Source organism: Hyaena hyaena, unplaced genomic scaffold (genome assembly GCF_003009895.1).
Source record: "Hyaena hyaena isolate Hyena2069 unplaced genomic scaffold, ASM300989v1 scaffold_1, whole genome shotgun sequence".
In the NCBI taxonomy this organism is placed as follows: Eukaryota; Metazoa; Chordata; class Mammalia; order Carnivora; family Hyaenidae; genus Hyaena; species Hyaena hyaena.
This window is the reverse complement of record NW_024080633.1, coordinates 4,607,501-4,628,396: the sequence shown is the minus strand read 5'-3', so window position 1 is coordinate 4,628,396 and position 20,896 is coordinate 4,607,501. Positions and strand designations below refer to the sequence as shown.

The 20,896-nt window shown below is 51.6% G+C and overlaps 1 long non-coding RNA gene across 2 annotated transcripts; it reads left to right on the top strand.

Annotated features, from left to right (window-relative positions):
• Nucleotides 1-198: 198 nt before the first annotated feature.
• On the top strand, nt 199-939 carry LOC120229017. 2 transcript variants are annotated; one of them, XR_005527651.1, is made up of 2 exons: nt 199-266; nt 646-939. It is a non-coding gene; the product is annotated as an uncharacterized LOC120229017 (long non-coding RNA). The 2 variants fall into 2 exon arrangements; XR_005527652.1 differs by having other exon boundaries at nt 209-276.
• The last annotated feature ends 19,957 nt before the right edge of the window (nt 940-20,896 follow it).

The window sequence follows — 20,896 nt, the reverse complement described above, 5'->3', positions numbered from 1 at the left end:
TGGGGAGGGGGCTGCGGGGGGCTAGCCCCTCCAGGCCCCGGCCCGGCCCCGCCCGGAACGTGGGGGTGGGCGGGGGCAGCGGGGGCGGGGCGCGTGACGTCACGCCCAGCCGCGCCCCCGCCGGTGCCCAGGCTGGTGCCCCGGCCGGTGCGGAGCGGTGCGGCCCGCCGGGCCCCCACACGCCCCGCCCCCCGCCCCCAGCCTGCTCCAGCCGACCCCGATCGGAACGGTCGGCCACGCGGGACGTGTCGACGCGGGCGGCCGAGGTGCGGCCAGGTGCAAACCTAGGGACCGGGGCTGGGCTGGGCCGGGCCGCGCTGGAGGGGCGGGGGGCTGGACCGCTCGACCTCTGACACCCCCTGCACAGCTCAGGCTGTCCACCTGGCCGGCTAGATGGGGCCACAGGACAGGGATGGTTCCTCGAACTGAACATGCCCCTCAGCTATCTGGATAATGAGCCCACACTGCCCTATCTCAGCTTGCCGGACTCTGCAAGCCCCCTGGTATCTTACAGACGTCTGCCGGGCCTTGGCCTGCGGGGTCCTCAGGCCGTCTGGGGGGAGGGAACAGACTCCCCAGCCCTCCTCCTTCTGCCCCTCGAGTCTGACCCCTTGCAGGAACCTAGACAACAAATTCCCTCCCCAGAGTTACTGGGCCACTCATCTTCTGCCTGCGCCCCAGCTGTGCCCGCTTCTTCGCCTCTACGCCAGGCCATCCATCCCTGCACGGGCAGGCCCAGCACCAGGCTGTGAGGGAATCATGTTGGAAGCATCCTCGTGGAATGAACCACGGTGTCACTCGGGAGCTCTCACTCTGAGGCACAACGTCCCCTTTCTGCCATTAAGAGCGGCACCTGAAGCCACCTCAAAGGCTCAGCTTGTCAGCCAGGCTTTCTCACAGCCACATGCTTCTGCAGTTAATACCATCTAAACCCCCAGAGTTTTGCCTTTTTTGTTAAGCGAAGGTACCTCTTTAGTGAATACGTGTGTGTGTGTGTGTGTGTGTGTGTGTTGAATTGCATGGTGAATGCTGGCACTGTGCTCACAGCATCCCTGTGATGGGGATTATCCCTTCCCCACTCTCCCAAGAACAGGCTCGATGGCCGGGCTCCTGGAAAGATCCTATCCCCGAGCCCAGCCAGGGCCAGGATGGGGGCCATAGGGCCCAGCTTGTGGGATGTCAGAAGATGGACAGAGCTGTTCTCTCCTCCTGGGCCCTGGAGGAGGCAGTTACATGAGAACACGGGGAATTAGTCAGTTCCTCACAAATTGCTGGCAAATTTTGTTCTTCAAGTTCTAAACTTCGCTATGGCCTTGAGAAAATCATCGAGCAAGAAAGGGTCAAGCCCTCACCCCTACCATGTGTTACAGATGTAGATTCAGGGCACGGTTGTGACCAAAACCCCCAGACATTAAGGGGCAGGGTTTCCTGTTCAACCCTTTATTGAGCTCCTCCTGTATGCTGAGTGCTGTGCGTGCATACAGCCATTCCTTCCCATAGCAACCCCATAATACAGGTGCCATCACCATCCCCTCTGGCAGATGAGGGTGCAGAGAGGCCGGGTAACATGCCAGCCTCACTTAGCTCATCAGGCTCGAAGCTTAGAGTCCCGGACAATGTAAAGGCAATGACCACGCGGTGCTTGGGCTGCAGGAACAGACAAGGGACACCTAATCCAGCCAGACTGTGGCGCTGGGGTTCTCGTCCTGACTCCAGGAGGTCTTCAGGAATCAAGGAAAGAAGGGAAACGGTGCTGCTGGAAGAGGGGGTGACATACAAAGGCAAAGAGGTGGGTGACTATACTAAGCCTGTCCGGGAAACTACGTGCATTTGCCAAGCCATGCGAAGTGACCAGGGTTGCAGGGCAGAGGCCTAAGAGGTGAGCAGGGGCCGGGCAGGCTTTGCTGGGACCAGACTTCGCTCTGAGAGCAGTGGAGAGCCACCACCCGGACCATGCATGAGAGTGGCTCATAGACATCACCTTCATAAGGCCACTGGCCACAGTGTGACAGGGACGAGGTTTGCAGACGGGCAGCCTGGAGACAGGGAAATGAGGGAGGGGGCTGTGGAGAGTTTCAGGAGGGAGGTGGTGGAGGCCAGCATGAAGTCGTGGAGAAGGACGGCTCAGGGCAGCTGCTGTCCACTTTAGGGACAAACATGGACGCTCCTCTCCCCGTTCAAGGGTGTAAAACTCCAGCAGAATTTACCAGGGTGCACGGAATCCCTGATTCTTCCAGGACTATTCGAGACATCCTCAGCTTCTGCTTGGTATAGCGGTGGACTGGTAAAAGTTAAATGGGAATATTATGGTAAAGATGAACGGCACGCCAAATGCTGCCAGGTGCTATGCCGGGGCTTTCATGTTTATTCTCCTTCCTTCCTCCCAACAAGCCCAGAAGGCAAGAATCATTATCATCCCCATCTTAAAGGTGAGGAAGTTAAGGCTCAGAGATGAGCAGACCACTATGGGAATGCAGCCAACATGGGAACCCGAATTTCGGTTTGACCTGAAATTCCACATTTTTCCCACTCCTTCTTTGTAATGTTTTCCTGCGCAGGTCCTCAGGGAAAAACAGGTTGAATTCACTGCTGCCATCTTTAAATACCGTTTGTGGCTTAGAGTTTGAAGTCAATGACACGGAGCCCCAGGATTCTGTAAGAAGACGGCTCCAGGAGTTCTGGGCTACCAGCAGAGCTAAGTTAGTGCCTGCCCGCAGTCAGGGGGTCAACAAAAATGCAGCGATCGATCAATTGATAGTCAACACTCACCTATTCCCTGGTGCTTAGGGACGTGCAGGCAACAGGACCCGGTCTGTACACTGGGCTGTGCTGGTTCTCAGTGGGTGAGATGCAGAGCCCCTTGCCTCCCGCTGTCCCTGGCTCCTGACCTAACAATGAATGCGTCCAGCCGCCAGATTCCATTGGAAGCTCCCTCCCTGCACCCCCCGCCCCACTCCCAATCTCTGTAGGAGACACAGGCCTGTCTAGTTTCCGTGGATGGATCACACACCCAAGTCGTCCTTGATGCCACCAGGATCCAGACTCTCCAGAGAACAAGCCAGGCCCCCGAGAGTTCACCCTTCCGGCATTGAACTTGAGAGGTTTACAGAGCGGCGCAAAGGCCACAGAGGTTCACAGATCCTTCACTCTCCTTGGGCTCCCACAGCCCGGTGCACGCACCACAGGTCAAGAGCCAAACCTATCATTCCCTGCCTTCTTTGCTAGCCGTCTCCCCTTGTTTGAGCCCGTCCCGAAGGACAGCCTTCTGCTCTCACCCGCTCGCTGAAACTGCCTCTCTCACTTGAGGTCAACCACTCTGGGTTCACCCCCAGGTCTTCACCCCCAGGTCGCCCGCGTGGAGAGCCCGCTGCGTCGAGCACCGTGCTAGCAGCTGGGGTAGCAGTGGACAGGCAGTAAACTGCTCTTGTGGGCTCCCATCTCAGCTTCCGGGGGACCTGAAGCCCCCCCTTGAGCTAGGAGGGTAAAGACAGAGCTGGCTGCCCACAAAGGAATGTGACGAAATGGCAACGTCCCTGGTGGGGGAGGAGAGTACGCGGCTGATGGCCAGCCCTAGGAGGGGTCCACCTCAGCACCCTTGCCCCTTGCGGCAGACGTGCCGGCTGCCAGGTGTTCCCTTCAGGGTGGCCTCCAGCGGAGGGCCCCACCAGCCTTCACCCAGCCCCCCTCCGGCCCCACCCCACCGTGAAATGGCACACAAACCCAACGCACCGTACCCTGCAAGAGGGCAGGGTTCACTGCACTTCTGCCCATCACCGTGCCCGGTGGTTTGCTGGTAAATGTTTAACAGCCGGCTTATTGAAAGAAGAGAACGTTTCTGAGAACATCTGACGCCTCCCTGGTGTCCTCCATGGCAGCTTTCAAGCCACCCAAGTGCATCGCTGAACAAGGAGTTGGGAAGAGATGGGTCCCGCTATGGAGTGTGTCTGCCCACAGGCACGGCACACCAGGCCCCCACCGGCAGGCGATGGCCGAGGGGCCACATCCGGCCCGGGGCTGGCAGAGCATAAAACACTTCCCGTCTGGCCCTCTGACAGAAAAGGTTTGGTGACCCCGGCGATACATGTAACCTTCAGAACAGAGATACTAATGAAATGCGGTAGACTGATTAGGAAGTGAGAAGTCTGATTAACCTTTGTAAAACTATAATTTAATTGTAATTTTATATAATTTAAGTGTGCTTAATGGCTGTTTGACAGCTAACTCGAAACATTTCTGGAAAACTAGCAACCGGCGCTCACGAGCCGGGATAGGCCAGCTGCAGCCTGCCTGTGTCTTGAGGGCCTGGCCCAGAGGGGTACGTGGTGGGTATCAAGTGGCCGGAAATCCATGCCAGTATTCTAACTATTGAGCCACATTGCCCTGCCTCCTTTGTTCTGTTCCATTACACACCAATCTATGCGCACCTCCTGAGCGCCAAGGACTTTGCTAGGCAAAGCGGTTCTCTCTTATCCGTGAGGGAGGAGGGGGCACTTCCAAGACTTCCAAGTGGATGCCTGAGACCACAGGTAGTATTGACCCCCATACAGACTGTTTTTTCCCCATATATACACGCCTACGATTAAGTTTAATTTATAAATTAAGCCCTGTAAGAGATGAACAACGACAAATCACAACATAGAACAATTAGAGCAATATACTGTAAGACAAGTTATGTGAAGGCAGTCTCTCTCTCTCTCTCTAAATCTCTTACTGTATTGTACTCACCCTTCCTGTGATGATGGGAGTCGATAAAATGCCTACGCGATACGTCAGAGTGAGGCGGATGGCGTAAGCATTATGACGTGGCAGTAGGCTAAGCGGTAGGCTACCACTGGCCTGCTGACCGTAGATGAGAAGGGGCGGCTTCTGCTTCCGGATGGGGGTTCACCACGAGCAACTGAAACTGGGCACAAGGATTGCGTTCTGTGCTGCAGACCAGCTCACACGAGGTTCTGCCCTCACAGAGCTCATCGTTGAGTGTGGGAAACCAGACACCCCTCCCTTCTGACCACCCCTCTCCCCTTATTTTTCTTTAATTTTTAGTGTTTAGTTTTGAGAGAGAGAGTGGGGGGGGGGAGGGGCAGAGAGAGAGGGAGACACAGAATCCAAAGCAGGCTGCGGGCTCCGAGCTTTCAGCACAGAGCCTGATGCGGGGCTTGAGCTCACAAGCCGTGAGATCATGACCTGAGCCGAAGTTGGATGCTTTACCGACCCCAGGCGCCCCCTTCCCCTTAAAAAAAAATGCATGTCAGGAAGAAAACAGATTTCTTGCCATTCCCTTTCCCAGGCATATGGACCTCGTTGTTTTACATAGAGTGGGGTCATAACCTCTTTCCAGGTCATAGAAATTAAATGAGATCTTCGGTGTTGGGCTCACAGCCTGGCACAGAATAGGCACCGAGTCCTCAACTAAGTGGTCGCTATTTGACACGGCTACTGTCAAGTTAGAACCCGTGTTTACACGGCCCTGGTTGCCGGCTCTCTGTCTATATAGCTTGTCCAGACGGTTCCCGTTTGCCCAAGAACTGGCTCGCAGACACTCTCGGTACAGCCTCTCTGCGGGGTTTCCAGCCTCGGCCACTGTCACCATTTGGGGCTGGGGAGTCCTTCACAGCAGGCAGCTGCTGTGTGCGCTGCGAGGGATCCGCAGCAGCCCTGCCCCTATCCGGGACAACGAAAATGTCTCCGGACACCGCCACGTGTCCCCTGGAAGGCTAAATCACCTCTGGTTTCAAGGGAGATGCTTTCCCGCCCTCTCAGAGGGTGCTCGCTGCTCCCCGGGCATCCTGTGGGGTGCCGTCTGGAGGAGACGACATTGTTCACGCTCATGCAATGGCACGTGTCTCCTCAAGACGCCACTTCCTGGGGGCTGGAGCAAACACAACCAGCTTTATCAGACCGTCAAGGAACACAGGGACCCACGGGAAGGAATAAGTGGCAACCTGTTTTAAGTCGTGTTTTTGGAGCCCATTTAATGGCATGAGGCTGTGCCTGTAATAAAATGCCAAACACCAAAAGCAGGCAACAAAATTGTTCTTAAGTGGTCCCAATTCCATGCCTATCCGTGGCGCTGTTTCTTTTGGGGAACTCTCCGGAAGCTCCGTCTGAAAACCCTGTCTCAAAATTGTATCAGCCAGGAGAGCATTCCCAAGCCTCATTTTTAATAGGCGTGAGACACCAACATAATGGAACACACACACTCCATCCTGATGGCATTTAACGTACTGATCGAATAATAAATGTGCTTTTTGTCCTGCTATGAGTCGTGTTTTCATCTTGAAGTCGGTGAACATCCTCCTCCCTCTTCAGAGCTGATGTGAAGTCAGCTCATTTTCTAGGCTCACGGTGGGGGGGCGGGGGGGGGACAGGTTTCCTACACTGGGTAGCAGAATGATTATGAACCCCCACCCCCAAACTTCCCTGGTTTTGGAGGGCAGAGCTGGGAAGCAAAGGCGTTCAAGATACCATCCTCTCCCCTCCTTTCCTCGCTTTCAACAAATAATTAAGTCTGAGGTTAAGAAAAAGTATCGCAGAGGGTCAAGTGTTTATCTGGAACTAATATTTCTAACATAGAATCAGCCGATTGACTAAGATTGAGTTACCTGCACACAACCGAGCTTTAATAGCGGTTATCTCTGGGTGAAGGGATTACAGGTCATTTCCCCCCCTTCTTAATGCTATTGAAGTATAGTTTACGTGAAATAAAACACTTTAAAAGAACAGGTTGAGGGGCACCTGGGTGGCTCAGTGGGTTTAGTGTCCGGCTTTGGCTCAGGTCCTAATCTCACGGCTCGTGAGTTCGAGCACCACATCTGACTCTCTGCTGTAGGTACAGAGCCCGCTTTGGATCCTCTATATGCACCCCACCCCCACCCCGCCCCTCCACTGCTCATGCTCTCTCAAATCTCTCTCTCAAAAATAAACATTTTTAAAAATAAAAATAAATAAAACAAACAGGCCAGCCAATAAAACATTAAAAGTAAACAAACAAACCAAGGAACAGGTGGATATGTGTTGATGAATGTATACACCCCTGCTATCACCATGTCCACCAACACAGCAACATAGAACATTCCCGCAGCCCCAGAAGAGTTTCTTTGTTGCTCCTGTACAGCTGACCCCAGCCACCCACTTCCTGCCCCAGGCAACCCCCGCTCTGCCTTCTGTCACTATAGATAGTTTTACCCCTTCTTGAACTTTATATAAATAGAATCAAAAGATACATACGCCTTTGGGTCTGACGTCTTTGGCTCAGCATGACAGTCTCTCAGACTCGTCCGCGTTGGGGTGTCTCTCACGGCTTCCTTCGTAGTTGACTTAATACATCCAAGAGAACATGGGTAAACATTGCCTTCTTCTTTATGTTCCCTCCCCCAATATTTCTACAACAAGCATGTGTTGGTTTAATTTTTTAAAAAGAAGATAAGTGCTGTTTGTTTTTTACAAACTCACAGGGACTTTGTGAAGAGCCCAAATGCCAGGCTGCTGTTGACGCGCGGAAATGGATGCCGGGCACGGCAGCACGGAAGATTCAAGGCCGTGGGTCATGTTTCTCACAAATAAAAACCACTCTGTTTTTCAGATTAATTGCATCTCTCTCTTCCACACCAGGCTTTGCCGTAAGCTGCTCAAATTGACCAATTTCAATGTGACCTCACTTCTCTCCCCTTGGTCTGCTCTGAGTCAGTTGCTAAGAAGCAAAGGAAGGAAGGATGGGGTGTGTGTGTGTGTGTGTGTGTGTGTGTGTGTGTGTGTGATAAAGGTGTGGGGTCCCTGCTGCTGATCTTCCAAAACTTGCCTGCGTCCCCCTCCAGACAACACAGAGACGGGCAAGGGGGGTGGTATCACCCATCTGCAGATGAAGTTGAGGCAGGACTGTACCACGGGAAAGTGCCATCCAGGGGCTCCAGGTAGGATGGCGAGGAGCGTCACAGCAGAGACTCTGGGATGCTAACGCAATCTCTTTAACTCTCTGACCCTCACTCTCCTCATCTGTGGAACAGAGACCCAGTAGTGGTATCGCCCATCGAGCTGACGTGATAATGCGTAGAAAGCTCTCCAAACAAGGCTTAGGAAGAAGTCGGTGTGTGCAACAAATGGTAGAGAAAAATCGTTCTCACTCCTGGTATATTCTTTTTTCAATCACACCAAACTAGAGCTGATTCCAGCCTGCCTGGGCCAAAGGGAAAGGAGTGGACATTTCTCGTAGTCCATCGAGGAAATGAGAAGGCAGCACCCAGGGGCACCTGGGTGGCTCGGTTGTGGGGTGTCTGGCTTCGGCTTGGGTCATGATCTCACAGTTTGTGAGTTCGAGCTCCACATCGGGCTCTCTGCTGTGAGCGCGGAACCCACTTTGGCTGCTCTGTCCCCCTCTCTCTCGGCCCCTTCCCCACCTGTGCCCTCTGTCTCTCTCAAAATAAATAAACTTAAAATAAAAAGAAAAGAAAGAAAAGCCAGCATCCAGGCGTAGCCAAGACAGAGTCAGAAATCGGAGTAGCTTCAAAAAGAGTACAAATGGGTCATATGGAATCAAGGGTGTCTCACGGAAGCCCAACGGCATAAAAGTAGCCAGGTCTCAGAAAAGACCAGAAACCAGGACCCAGGGCCTTCTTTCTGCTTTGTGTACCTGCTTTTCTCCATGTCGTCCTTCGCCCCACCCTGGCCTTCTTTACTATGTCACCTCAGCATGACAGAAGGTGGCCATTTGAGAGGCCGTCTGGGACCAAACTAGGAGCTCCGTGGCCCAGTTCCAAGGGAAGGACTTGGTTAACTCAGCTCAGGCCAGATGCCCGCCCCAGCCCGTGTCAGAGCCAAGTTGTACAAATATGGCTGCCGGCGACCACTCCCTGAAGGTGAGAGGGATGGCCATGCAGGTAGGTCATTGTGAGCCAGACAGCCCCCCTCCAAGAAGTGTCTTATTAAGTAACAACCACTTCTGTCATTGTGTTCCCCAACTGTGTGCATTTCTCCATTAGTAATCATAGCAGATAACCATGTAGGGCTCACTGTGGGCCCTTTGCATATGTTGGCTCTTCAATCCTCACAAAAGCGCAATGAGGTTTATTTTGTCCATTGTACAGATGAGGACGCCGAGGTACAGAGAGGTTAAGCAACTTGCCCAAGGTCACACCTGCGCTCACAATCTGGTATCAGACCCACTCTTACCCACTCATGCTGTGTTATCCATTTTAGCCCCAATCATGCTTTTTACAATTCCTCTGTCAGCCCAAGTCTCTCAAAATGAGAAAAAGAAAAAAAAAAAAAAAAGATGAGGAAGGAGAAGAATGTAATATCTGACCTTTCACAAAGGCATTTAGCGGTCGCCAATGGAAAACACTGGAACTTTGCTGGCTTTCTCCCTGTTCCATTTTGAGCTAGCGTTGGGGGGGTGGGGAGGAGGCATGGTGGCCTTGCCGTTGTCTCTCTGCGCAGCCCTGTGACACTTCCATGGCCTGGACCACCAGGGACGGGGGCGGCCGCTTCTTTACCTCTTACCCTGTACCTACACACAGCTGAGAAAACGTGTCCCCCACTTTACGGTTTTCAAAATGCTTCCAAAAACAGGCAAAGAGATCGGTGCCAAGACGGTCCCTGTGACGCCACGGGGAAAGGGGGTTTGTGGGAAGAATGTACCCGGGAGAAGCCGGCTGATGATGCCCAGGCCCTGGGAGGAACAGAAGTCACAGCAGGGTCTGTGCAGAGCCTCCTCTCTCCCCTCTGTCTCCCTCATCTCCGGGGGGTCTGGTGTCCCTACCCTTGTGCCTGGCATGGGGCCCCCAATGGCCACCTCACCCCACTCCCCCAGGGCCAAATGGTCACTGTCTCCCAGTCTCCCACTCCCAGAATTATCAGGTTCCGGGTCCCGGGTTCAGGAAGGAGAGCCACTTGCTGGAGGCCTCGCAGAGAGAAGGCGGCAAGCCGGGACTCTGGTCCGACGGCGCCTGGATTAGTCTCATGGGGCTGCTGTGACAAAGCCCCACCAGCTGGGCGGCTTGGACAACAGAAAGGTATCCTCTCAGCTCTGGAGGCCTGAGCCCCAAATCGCGGGGTCAGCAGGCCTGGTGCCCTCTGGGGTCTGGGGAAAGGATCCGTGCTCCTGTGGCTTCCCGAGGATTGCGGGCGATCTTCGGAGCTCCCTGGCTTGCAGACGCATCCCCCCCACCCCATCCCTGCCTTAGCCTTCAAGGCGTTCTCCCTGTGCGTGCCTGTGTCCAAAATTCCTTTTCTTATAAGGACACAGTCATATTGGATTCGGGGCCCACCCTGCTCCAGCATGACCTCATCGTAACTTAGTACGTTTTCGAGAGCGCTGTTTCCAAACACGGTCAGGGTCTGAGGTCACGGCGGTTAGGACTTTGACATCGCAGAGGTGCCCCTCAGTGAGTTCACCCTGCGACACACCTCACCCCCCAGCCCTGGAGGGTCTGGCTCTTCCTGTTTTCTCTGGAACAGTCAGGGACACCCAGGTCTGCCCTCCCATCCTCAGGCCAGGCATTCAGAGGGAGCAGTTGTGATTCAAGAGGAGCCACTCCGGGTGGCCTGGGTGGGGCATGACTCAACTCTGGCGAGGCACTGAGGGCAGCTTCATTCAGATGCACAGTCTGTTGTCTGCATCTCTGCACCAGCTCTGGCTCCATTAGGCAGTTCTAGACGCATCACACCTGAATGGCACACAGCAGGCTCATGACCCCCATTCGGCATGGACAACAATGGCCCCCGAGATCAAAGCCGGCCGGTGTGACCTCTGACCACGTGGCTTCACAACGGCGGCGGCTGACAGGTGGCTGGGTCCTGAGCCAGTCATTCGGGTAAATGGCTTATTTCTGTATTTGCTCCTCCCCCCCCACCTTTTTTTTTTCTGGTTAAAAATCTTCAGCAGATTTTTAGAGGTTAAGTAGCCATATCTACCCTGAGGATTAGTTGCGTTTCAGAAGCCCTGGGTCTGGGTTCAGGGTGGGAAAGCCGGCTGGCCCTGCCCACTTCTCTGGCCATGACGGACATCACCGATCTGCCGTGGAAGCCTACCTAAGATCGCAGGCCAGGAAGTGGCAGGGTGGGGAGACTGGAACCCAGGACCGTGTACACTGAAGTCTGTGTTCATTTTGTACTTTGATTTGGTGACTCACAGTGTGGAGCCTGCACTTTATATTTTGCCCCCTTGGAAGGAAAAAATGCTAAGGGGGGGGGGTCATCATGACCCCGTCTTCGCCAGGGAGCGGTCAGGGACAGGGAACATTTGCCTCGCCAGAGCTGAAGGAAACCACTAGAAGCCTTCTGCCCATTTCTGCCCATCCCTCCTATTTTGCAGGCAGGGGAAAGTGGGGTTCAGAGAAGGGAAGGAGCCTTACCCAAGCCAGACAGGTGGATAAAACCAGGCTCAGAGCTCCTGACGCCTCACCCCAGAGCTCCCTCCCACCAACCTGCTTTCCTCTCCAGCAGCTCATGGACGCAGGCTGTTCCTTGTCTGTCTGTTTGTTGTCTGAGTTTATGTGTCAGATCCCTGCGGAAGCTCCTCCGTCCTGTCCCATCTGCCCCGGCCCCTGAAAAGCAGGCTGTGCGGTCCCTCTCTGTCCCTACTGATGTATGCCTTTGCTTGCACCCTCTCCTGGGATTTATACAGCCCCCCAGGCCTCCGCCCTTCCTCTGGGCCTCCCTCCTGGTATGGCACCCCCCCCCCCGCCCCAGTCCTGGTTCCCACCCTCCCCCATCACCGTCGAGTCCCTGTGACTCCGGTTCCCACCACTGGTCCCACTGTTCTGCCACTTCCCCCTGCCCACGAGGTCCTTCCTGGGGGCCTAATGGATGGGCCGGCCCAGCAGACAAGGTGAGCACACTCTCTGTGCGGCCACAAACGGGTGGCGCTGTGAAAAGCCCTCACAGTCCAAGGACGTTTTAAAACCTATTACTTTTTTTTTTTTAATTGACACATTTTCACGTGGAAAAATAAAAAGATAAACTAAGTTTAAAAAAAACCATGGGGCGCCTGGGTGGCTCCCTTGGTCGAGCATCCAACTCTTGATTTCGGCTGGGGTCGTGACCCCGGGGCCATGGGATCAAGCCCTACATCAGGCTCTAGTGCTGAGCGTGGAGCCTGCTTGTCTCTCTCTTCCTCTGCCCCTTCTCCTCCAAAAAATAAAATATAATTGTAAAAATAAATTAGAAGGCAAACCGTAATGAACATTAATTGGGCACCCACTCTAGTCTAAGCACAACGCACATATTAGCGCATTTAATCCTCAAGTGGGAAGTTCCACAGGACAAATGACAGTTTCTTCATCAAATAAATGGCAAGGAAAAAACATGGGAGAGGAGATAGTATTTAGATTTTAAAAGACTTCAAAGTGTGATCGGCTGTAGGGAGGCAGGCAGATGGGGAGGTGTGTGACAAACACAGTAACGGGTTAGGGGCGGAGTCTTGGGGATTATGCCCGAGCCTGGGCTAAAATTCTTCCACCTTCGCTGGACGTTTAGAAATTGTCCTGATAAAAAGCTGGGGGAAAGGATATAATGTGTGGACCTTGGGGATCCTGATTCAGGCAAATCAAATTAAAAAGGCATTTATGGGACAACAGAGGACGGTTAAACACTGATTAGATATTAGACGATCTTCAGAAATTGTTTAAAGAAAACTTTTAGGCGTGATCGTGGTATTGCGGTGATTCTTTTTTAAAGAGTCTGTTTGGGGTTTGCTTTAAAATGGGCATCAGGAGGAGGTACTGGTGAAACACCACTTACAGTTATGTTGCTAATTGTTGACGCTGATTAATGGAGGTCCACTGGACGATTCCTTCTTTTGTGAGGGTTTGGAAAAGCCCTCGATAAAGAATTAAAAACAACAACAACAACCCTGTATGGTGGCTCAGTCAGTTATGTGCCAGACTCTTGGTTTTGGCTCAGATCATGATCTCACGGTTGGTGGGTTCGAGCCCCAAGTTGGGCTCTGCACTGCCAGAGTGGGATCCCTGCCCCCCCGCCTCTCTCTCTCTCTGTCTCAAAATAAATAAATACACTTTTTAAAAAGCCCAATAAACAACAACAACAACAAAAAAATCCCCAAAACACTCTATAGGTGGGTACTATTACTTTACAGTTGAGGAAATTGAACTGAATAAGAGATGTTAGGTTATTTGCCTGAGATTATCCAGCCAGAAAATTCCTTAATAGGGATTAAAAACAATGTCCTACCTGACATCTTGTCTCCCCTGGTGAATATCCATCTAGAACTTCTATGTATATAAAAGGATTTTGTATACCTTCGAAATGTATTACTGCTCGTCGCCCTCCCCGTGTAACACAAATTATGTTAGTGTGTCCTTAGGCATAGACGTCTGGTGTTGAACTATGGGGGAGGAACTAAGCCGTACAGAGCACCCCCTGAAGCTGAGCACTCTTTGCCCCGGCCATTTAGAGGACACTCATTGGTCCTCCAACATCATTATCAGGGCATATGATTGTCCCTATTTTCACAGAGAAGGAAACAAATTCAGAAAGGAGAAGTGGATCGTCCAAGGTCACAGAGCTAATAACTGATAGGAAATTCATGCACATAGTTGATGGTGTGATTTGAGTAAGGTCTGCCTGCCCCTCTCACCTGGTCCTCCCCCCCGCCCCCCACCACCGAGGGCAGCAATCCCACCATGGCTTCCCTCACCACCTCCCCTGACAGAAGAAATAAAGATTCGCTGAACGGACAAAGGAGATCTCAGGGATGGGCAGCTCTCTGCCTATGACCTAGACGCCCTTTGTAAAAAAAATTGTGTGGTGCCTTAGTCGGTTAAGTTTCCGACTTTGGCTCATGCAGGTCATGATCTTATACTCTGTGAGTTCGAGCCCTGGGTGGGGCTCTGTGGTGACAGCTGAGAGCCGGGAGCCTGCTTAGGGTTCTGTGTCTTCCCTTTCCTCTTTGCACCTCCCCTGCTTGTGCTCTGTCTCTCTCTCTCTCTCAAAAAATAAACATTAACAATTTTTGAAAAAAATTAAAAGTTGTGATAAGATACACACAACCTAAAATTTGCCACCTTACCCATTTTTAAGTGCACAGTCCTGGGGGCGCCTGGGTGGCTTAGTCGGTTAAGCGTCCGACTTTCGCTCAGGTCATGATCTCGCGGTTCGTGGGTTCGAGCCCCGCGTCGGGCTCTGTGCTGACTGCCAGCTCAGAGCCTGGAGCCTGTTTCAGAGTCTGTGACTCCCTCTCTCTCTGACCCTCCCCTGCTCACGCTGTCTCTCTCTCTCTCCTAGAAATAAATAAAAATTAAAAAAAAAAAAAGAATTAAGTGCACAGTGCTGTAATGTTAAGTGTATTCCCACTGTTCTACAGCCGTCACCACCATCCACCTCCAGAACTCTTCCATCTTCCCAGACTGAAACTCCGTCCCCATTAAACACTAATTCCCCATCCCCGGGGCCTTGTAGCTGCCGTCTGACTGCTCTACTGGCTCGTATAAGTGGACTCATACAGTGTTTGTCCTTTTATGACTAGCTTATTTCACTCAGCAGAATGTCTTCAAGATTCATCCAGTTGTAACATACGTCAGGATTTCCTTTCCATTTGAGGCTAATGAATAATATTCCATAGTATATACACACTACATTTCATTTATCCATTTATCCACCAATGGGCATTTGGGCTGTCTCCACCTTCTGACTATTGTGAATAATGCCACCATGAACATAGGTGTGCTCACACATCTCTTTGATCCCCGATTTTGTTTTGTTTTTTCTCCATATGGGTAGATGTCCAGAGGTGGGATTGCTGGGTCCTATGGCATTTTTTTTTCTAGGCACCCTTGTGAGTCCATTTTTATGCTGTATTTTTCGCCGAATCATGAGACGCTCGGTGTTGCCACATTTTTGTGATTTTGGTGGCCAGTTGTGGGTCCCAGCTCCTCCTGCCATTTTTGTGCAGGCTGCTTCCTCCTGTTCTCTCCTTCCTGTCTCTGCCTGGTCGGCCACAGTCAACTGAGCCCTCATGACTCAGCTTCAGAACTCAGACTAGTCTAGGGCCCCCTTCCTAATTTACATATGTGATCTTTCTGGTCATCATGTGGGAGTGTTCCCTCCTCATTCTGGGGGCAGCAAGAGCTGCCATCTTGTTCTCTGCCCTCTCTCGTTTTAAAAAATTTTTTGTTTTACATTTATTTATTTTTGAGAGATACAGTGAGACAGAGTGAGAGGGGAGGAGGGACAGAGAGAGAAGGAGACACAGAATCTGAAGCAGGCTCCAGGCTCTGAGCTGTCAGCACAGAGCCCGACGCGGGGCTTGAACCCACAAACCGTGAGCTCATGACCTGAGCCGAAGTCGGACATTTAACCGACTGAGCCACCCAGGCGCCCCGCTGCCCTCTCTCCTGTGTCTACTGCTCAGTCTACCAGTAAGTTTGCATGATCAAATATTATTGAAGTAATTAAGTAATTACCTCCTCTCCTGGGCGCTGTTTCTAACTTCTTGATATTATTAACAAAGCGATGACAAAGAGAGGGTTTTTTTTAATGCTGTCGAACCAGTTCCTTAAGATATATTTCCAGGGGTGGGATAACGCATCACCGGATTTGGGAGTGGAAGGAGGAAATGAAAGAAAATGGCAGACTCGGTGCCACTCACCGAACAAGGGAGCCAGAAGGAAGTGTACTTTGGTAGGGGAGGCACGTGTTGGTGTGTCCCCTTCCCACACCCTGTAGGAGAAACTCTTCTCCCCATTTAGTGCGGTTGAATGTGTCCAAAAGAGGTGTCTACCCAGAATCTGCAAGTGTGACCTTACTTGGGAAAAGGGCTTTGGTAAATGTAATTAACTTCTGGATCTCAAGACGAGCTCATCTGGGATTAGGGTGGCCCTTAATCTAATGACAATCTTTAGAAGAGGAGGGGACACAGACACGGGCCGAGACTGGCGGGTTAGGGTTAGGGTGCATCTCCAGGCCCGGGGCAGGAACGGCTGACGGCTGCAAGGCATAGGACAGGTGCCCCCTTGGGGCCCCAGAAGGAAACAAGCCTGATGACACCCTCCACTTCAGATTTCCGGCCCCCTGAACTGGGAGAGAACACATTTCTGTTATTTTAAGGCCCGTGTTCGTGGCAATTTGTCATGGCAGACACGGGAGACCAATCCGGAGCCCGTCTCCACCGCCCCTTCCAGAAGGACACACCCAGCATTCAGGCTGCAGCTGGGCTCCTCCTTGGGGGTGGGTACAGGTGTCCCTGTCTGGGTGCGCTGCCCGGTCAGAGGGTGGTCCCCAGGTATGCAGTGGGTGCTTATGTCAGGGACCTGGATGTGAGGCCTGGCCTGCAAGGGACCCCAGAGTGTGAAACAGGGAGGGCACAGCCACCAGCAATCCGTCTGGGAAAACAGACTCCTCACACGTCTCTCTCTCTCTCTCTCTCTCTCTCACACACACACACACACACACACACACACACACACAGATAAATTCCAGGCGGACTGAGGCCGGGACTTGAGAAACAAAACTTGGAATGGTTCAGTAGAGAATATAAGACATTATTTCTACGACCTTGGTGTAGGGAAGGATTTCTTAACAAGATAAACCTTGGTGCTTGAAGCATTTGACTACATTAAAATTAAAAACCTCGGCACATCACAGTACAAAGATGAGCTAAAGCCCAGCAGACATGTCTTTCAACGCAGGCTAGGATCCACGATTTACAAAGAATTCCTATAAAGCGACATGAGAGATAACACTTTTTTTTTCCTTTTAGTGAGAGAGAGAGTGGGGGGAGGGCAGAGGAAGAGGGAGAAGGAGAGAGAGAATCTTAAGCAGTCTCCACACTGACATGGGGCTCGATCCCATGACCCTGGGATCATGATCTGAGCCAAGAGTTGGGTGCTCAGTAGACTGAGCCAGCCAGGCACCCTGAGAGATAACTCTTTTTTTAAATAAAAATTTCTTTTATGTTTTTATTTATTTTTCAGAGAGAGAGAGAGAGAGAGAGCAAGGGAGGTGCAGAGAGAGAGGGAGACACAAAATCTGAAACAGGCTCCAGGCTCTGAGCTGTCAGCACAGAGCCCAACGCGGGGCTCCAACCCACGAACCGTGAGATCATGACCTGAGCCAAAACCAGAAGCTCAACCAACTGAGCCACCCAGGCATCCTGAGATAACTCTTAATTCCAGTTATAAAATAGGCAAAGGTATGAATAGGGAACTTCCCAAAGTACAAGCAACCACCTATGAAAAGATACTTAATTTCATTTTAAAATTGGAGGGAGGGAGTACAAATTAAATGGCAGTGACATGCCATTGCACCTTCATCAGAATGGCAGAAAACGAAAAAGTCTGGTGACGGTAAGTAGCCACGAGGGTGGTGGAGAGGTGGGGAGGCCTGTGGCCTGGTTGGCACAAGCTTATTGGTGCAACCATGGTGGACAAAAGACCTCACTTGGTGTCATGTGGTTTTTTTTAATTCTAATTTATTTATTTTGAGAGAGAGAGCAAGCACGGGACGGGCGGGGGAAGGGGAGAGAGAATCCCACGTAGGCTCCATGCTCCATGCAGAGCCAGCCGCGGGGCTCAATCTCCTGAACCATGAGACCATGACCTGAGCCAAAACCAAGAGTCAGATGCTCAGCCAACCGAGCCACTCGGGCGCCCTCCAAATCCATATGGTGAGGCCCTAATCCCCAGTGCCTCTGGATGTGACTCTATTCGCAGACAATTCTTCAAAAAGGTAATTGAGTTAAAATGAGGTCATATTAGTGGGCCCTCATCCAACATGACTGGTGTCCTTATGAAAAGGGTAACATTTGGCCACAGAGACAGAAATGCACGGAGAGAAAGGAATGGGAAGGTTCAGCACCAGGAGAATGGCGTTTGCAAGCCCAGGAACCCCCAAGGCCATCAGGTCTGGAGCAGATTGTCCTCTCCCGGCCTCCAGAAGGAATTCACGCTGAAGACACCTTCATTTTGGACTTCCAGCTTTCAGAACTGTGAGAGAATAAATTTCTGTGGTTTAAGCCACTTGGTGTGTGATACTTAATCATGGTGGCCCTAGGAAGCCAATACAGCCATCAACCAAAGTGGCTCGTAAATTGTGGTCCATCTGCCCAGCGGGACACTACATGAGAGTGTGAGCAGTGGACAAAAGCAAGCCACAGAGCGATGCAGACAGCATAGTACTGTTCACATGGATGTGGACACACAAAAACGCTGGTTCTCACAGGCACACGTGAATAGTAGTAGTGCCCAAACACGCACGGGAAGATGCGCAGGAGAGGGGCAATGTATCCTGCAAAGAGAAGAAAGACCTGGGTCCAAAACAGCCCTCTGAATTAAAGGCCTTTAGGTGTGTCTAGAATGTTATACTTCCTTAAAAGGATTGAAGGAAATATGGCAAAATTCATGCATTCAATAAACATCGCCCACTGTGTTAGGTGAGGGGTGGGGTGGCCCCAACCAACACTGCACATGGGAGTCTGGATACATACTCTTTAATTCGTGACCCTCCTCGAGGCGCCCTGCACCCCTTCTCCCAGCGGACATCACAAAGGTTTGTCCATATACAAGGCGAGTGTCAGAAAGCAGTATTTTACCCATAATTTCTGAGCACGCACATGCACACATGCACGCACACGCTCACATGCACGCACAGGCTTAAAAGGAGCAGCACAACATAGCAATTTTCTCTCCCTATTTTTTCTATCATAAAGGGACAGGAAAATTCAGGTACACCTTTCACATCACGGTAACAAGAAAGAGAAGAACAAAAATATGCCCAAAGAGAAGCTGCCGGCAAGACAGAATGAACCCAGTTCCCAGCAAAAAACGGCATGCAAATCTCAGGTCCTGTAAACCTGCAAAGCCCCAGGAGGAAATGCAAAGAGTAAACAAATATAGGGAAAATGTTCAAACTCAGGCATGGCCAGATCCTACCTCCCACCCCCACCCGCTCATATTAGGGAGCTCTGGGGGTGGGGGAGGAGGAGGTCTGAGAGTTCCCACCTGAGCTGGCCAACTGGGAAAACGGAGAGAGGAAAACCCCACAGATGACAGGGAGCAGGTGACATTTAGAAAGGTAGAGCATTTGGAGTGTGGGATGGGGACCAGGCAGAAGAAGGTCGGGGACACTAGGGCACACGGGAGAGGCCAGGGGCTTCCCAGCATCTATGATTGTGTGAAACATAGATGACTGGTTAGTATCTCTGCAGCTGACTAATCACCAAAACAAAACAAAACGTACAATCTGGGGTGCTTGGGGGGCTCAGTCGGCTAAGTGTCCAACTTCGGCTCAGGTGATCTTCTCACAGTTTGTAGGTTTGAGCCCTGCGCCGGGCTGTGTACTGACCGCTCAGAGCCTGGAGCCTGCTTCGGGTTCTGTGTCTCCCTCTCTCTCTGCCCCTCCCCCGTTCGCATTCTCTCTCTTTCTCAAAAATAAATAAACGTTAAAAAAATTTTTTTAAAGGATCTGTTACTTTAAGAACAAAGTACATTTAAAGAGCAACTTTACTCTAGTTTCAATTTTTTGCATAATGCCCAGTGCTGAGATGGGGTAAGCTAGGAGAGGAGGGCTTTTGGGCAGGCAGGATCTGAATCACTCATGAATTCACCACATGCCTATTGAGTGAGCACCCCCTGTATGCCGGCCCGTTCCTGGGGAGCCGGTGGTGAAGGAAGCCCGGAGTGTGGCGTGGAAGGCTTAGGGTCCTCTAGCAGCGGTGGGGCGGAAGGGGCCCGGAGTCCGAGGTCTTGCATCGTCAGCGCCTTCTCCGCGCAGCGCATGTCTCCGCAGGTATGGGAATCATCTGACTTCCACCGGGCTGACCGACGTGTCACCGGAAAGTCCCACATCCCAGGGAAACAGGGGTAAGGGTCACCCTACGTTTTCCAAACGAGGACACAGGCTCCTTGGGAAAGCAATCTTGTAGTTAAGGCTGCAAACCTGTTCATACCCTTTGACTGAATAATATTAGGCTTGGAAAATTCTTCTAAGGAAATTATCCCTTTAAAAAAAATTTTTTTAAACTACTGGAAAGAAACTATTCTCTGCAGAATTGTCTGGAAGGGGAAATAAGCCTGAAGAGTCTACACAGGGCAATGGCTTCGTACGTCACGACCCGTCTGGCCAGGGTCTTTGTCACACAGCCACAAAAATGTAACTCTGATGACCGCGTAGTGACACGGAAAACTCGTACGATGTCAAGTAGCATCTTAGGGAACAGAATGAACATGATATGCCGGTAACTTTGCAAAATGCCTCCAAGTGAGGAGCGGGCGGGCAGGGAGTATGCAGAGTGGTGGGCGTGGTGGGGACAGGGAGGGTTGTTTTTCAAACTAAAGATTGTTTTTAAGCTCCTTATAGTGTCTTTTATTTATTTATTTATTATTTTTAATGTTTTTATTTATTTCTAGGAGACAGAGAGAGAGAGAGAGAGACAGCGTGAGAAGGGGAGGGTCAGAGAGAGAGGGAGTCACAGACTGAAACAGGCTCCAGGCTCTGAGCTGGCAGTCAGCACAGAGCCCGACGCGGGGCTCGAACCCACGAACCGCGAGATCATGACCTAAGCAAAAGTCGGACGCTTAACCGACTAAGCCACCCAGGCGCCCCTTATATTGTCTTTTATAAGTCAAAGAAGGGAAGCTAGGGATTTTCTGCACAGATAGGCTCCATGCACATTATCAAAGTCATCAGTCGCCAAGATGGCCTTGGGTGCAGTGGTGGAAATGGCAGATGACTGGAAGTAGCCTGAATCTTCAAGAGGGAAATAGCTAAATTAGATGGGTGCACCCATACGAGGAGGACTGGAGCTGTTAAGAAGAATAAGGCAGCTGTACGATCACGGGATGATTACTAAGAGGCATTAAGTAAGAAAGGCCAAGTACAGAAGGGTGTAGAGAATGCATTTGTGGAAAAATCATACACACACACACACACACACACACACACACAC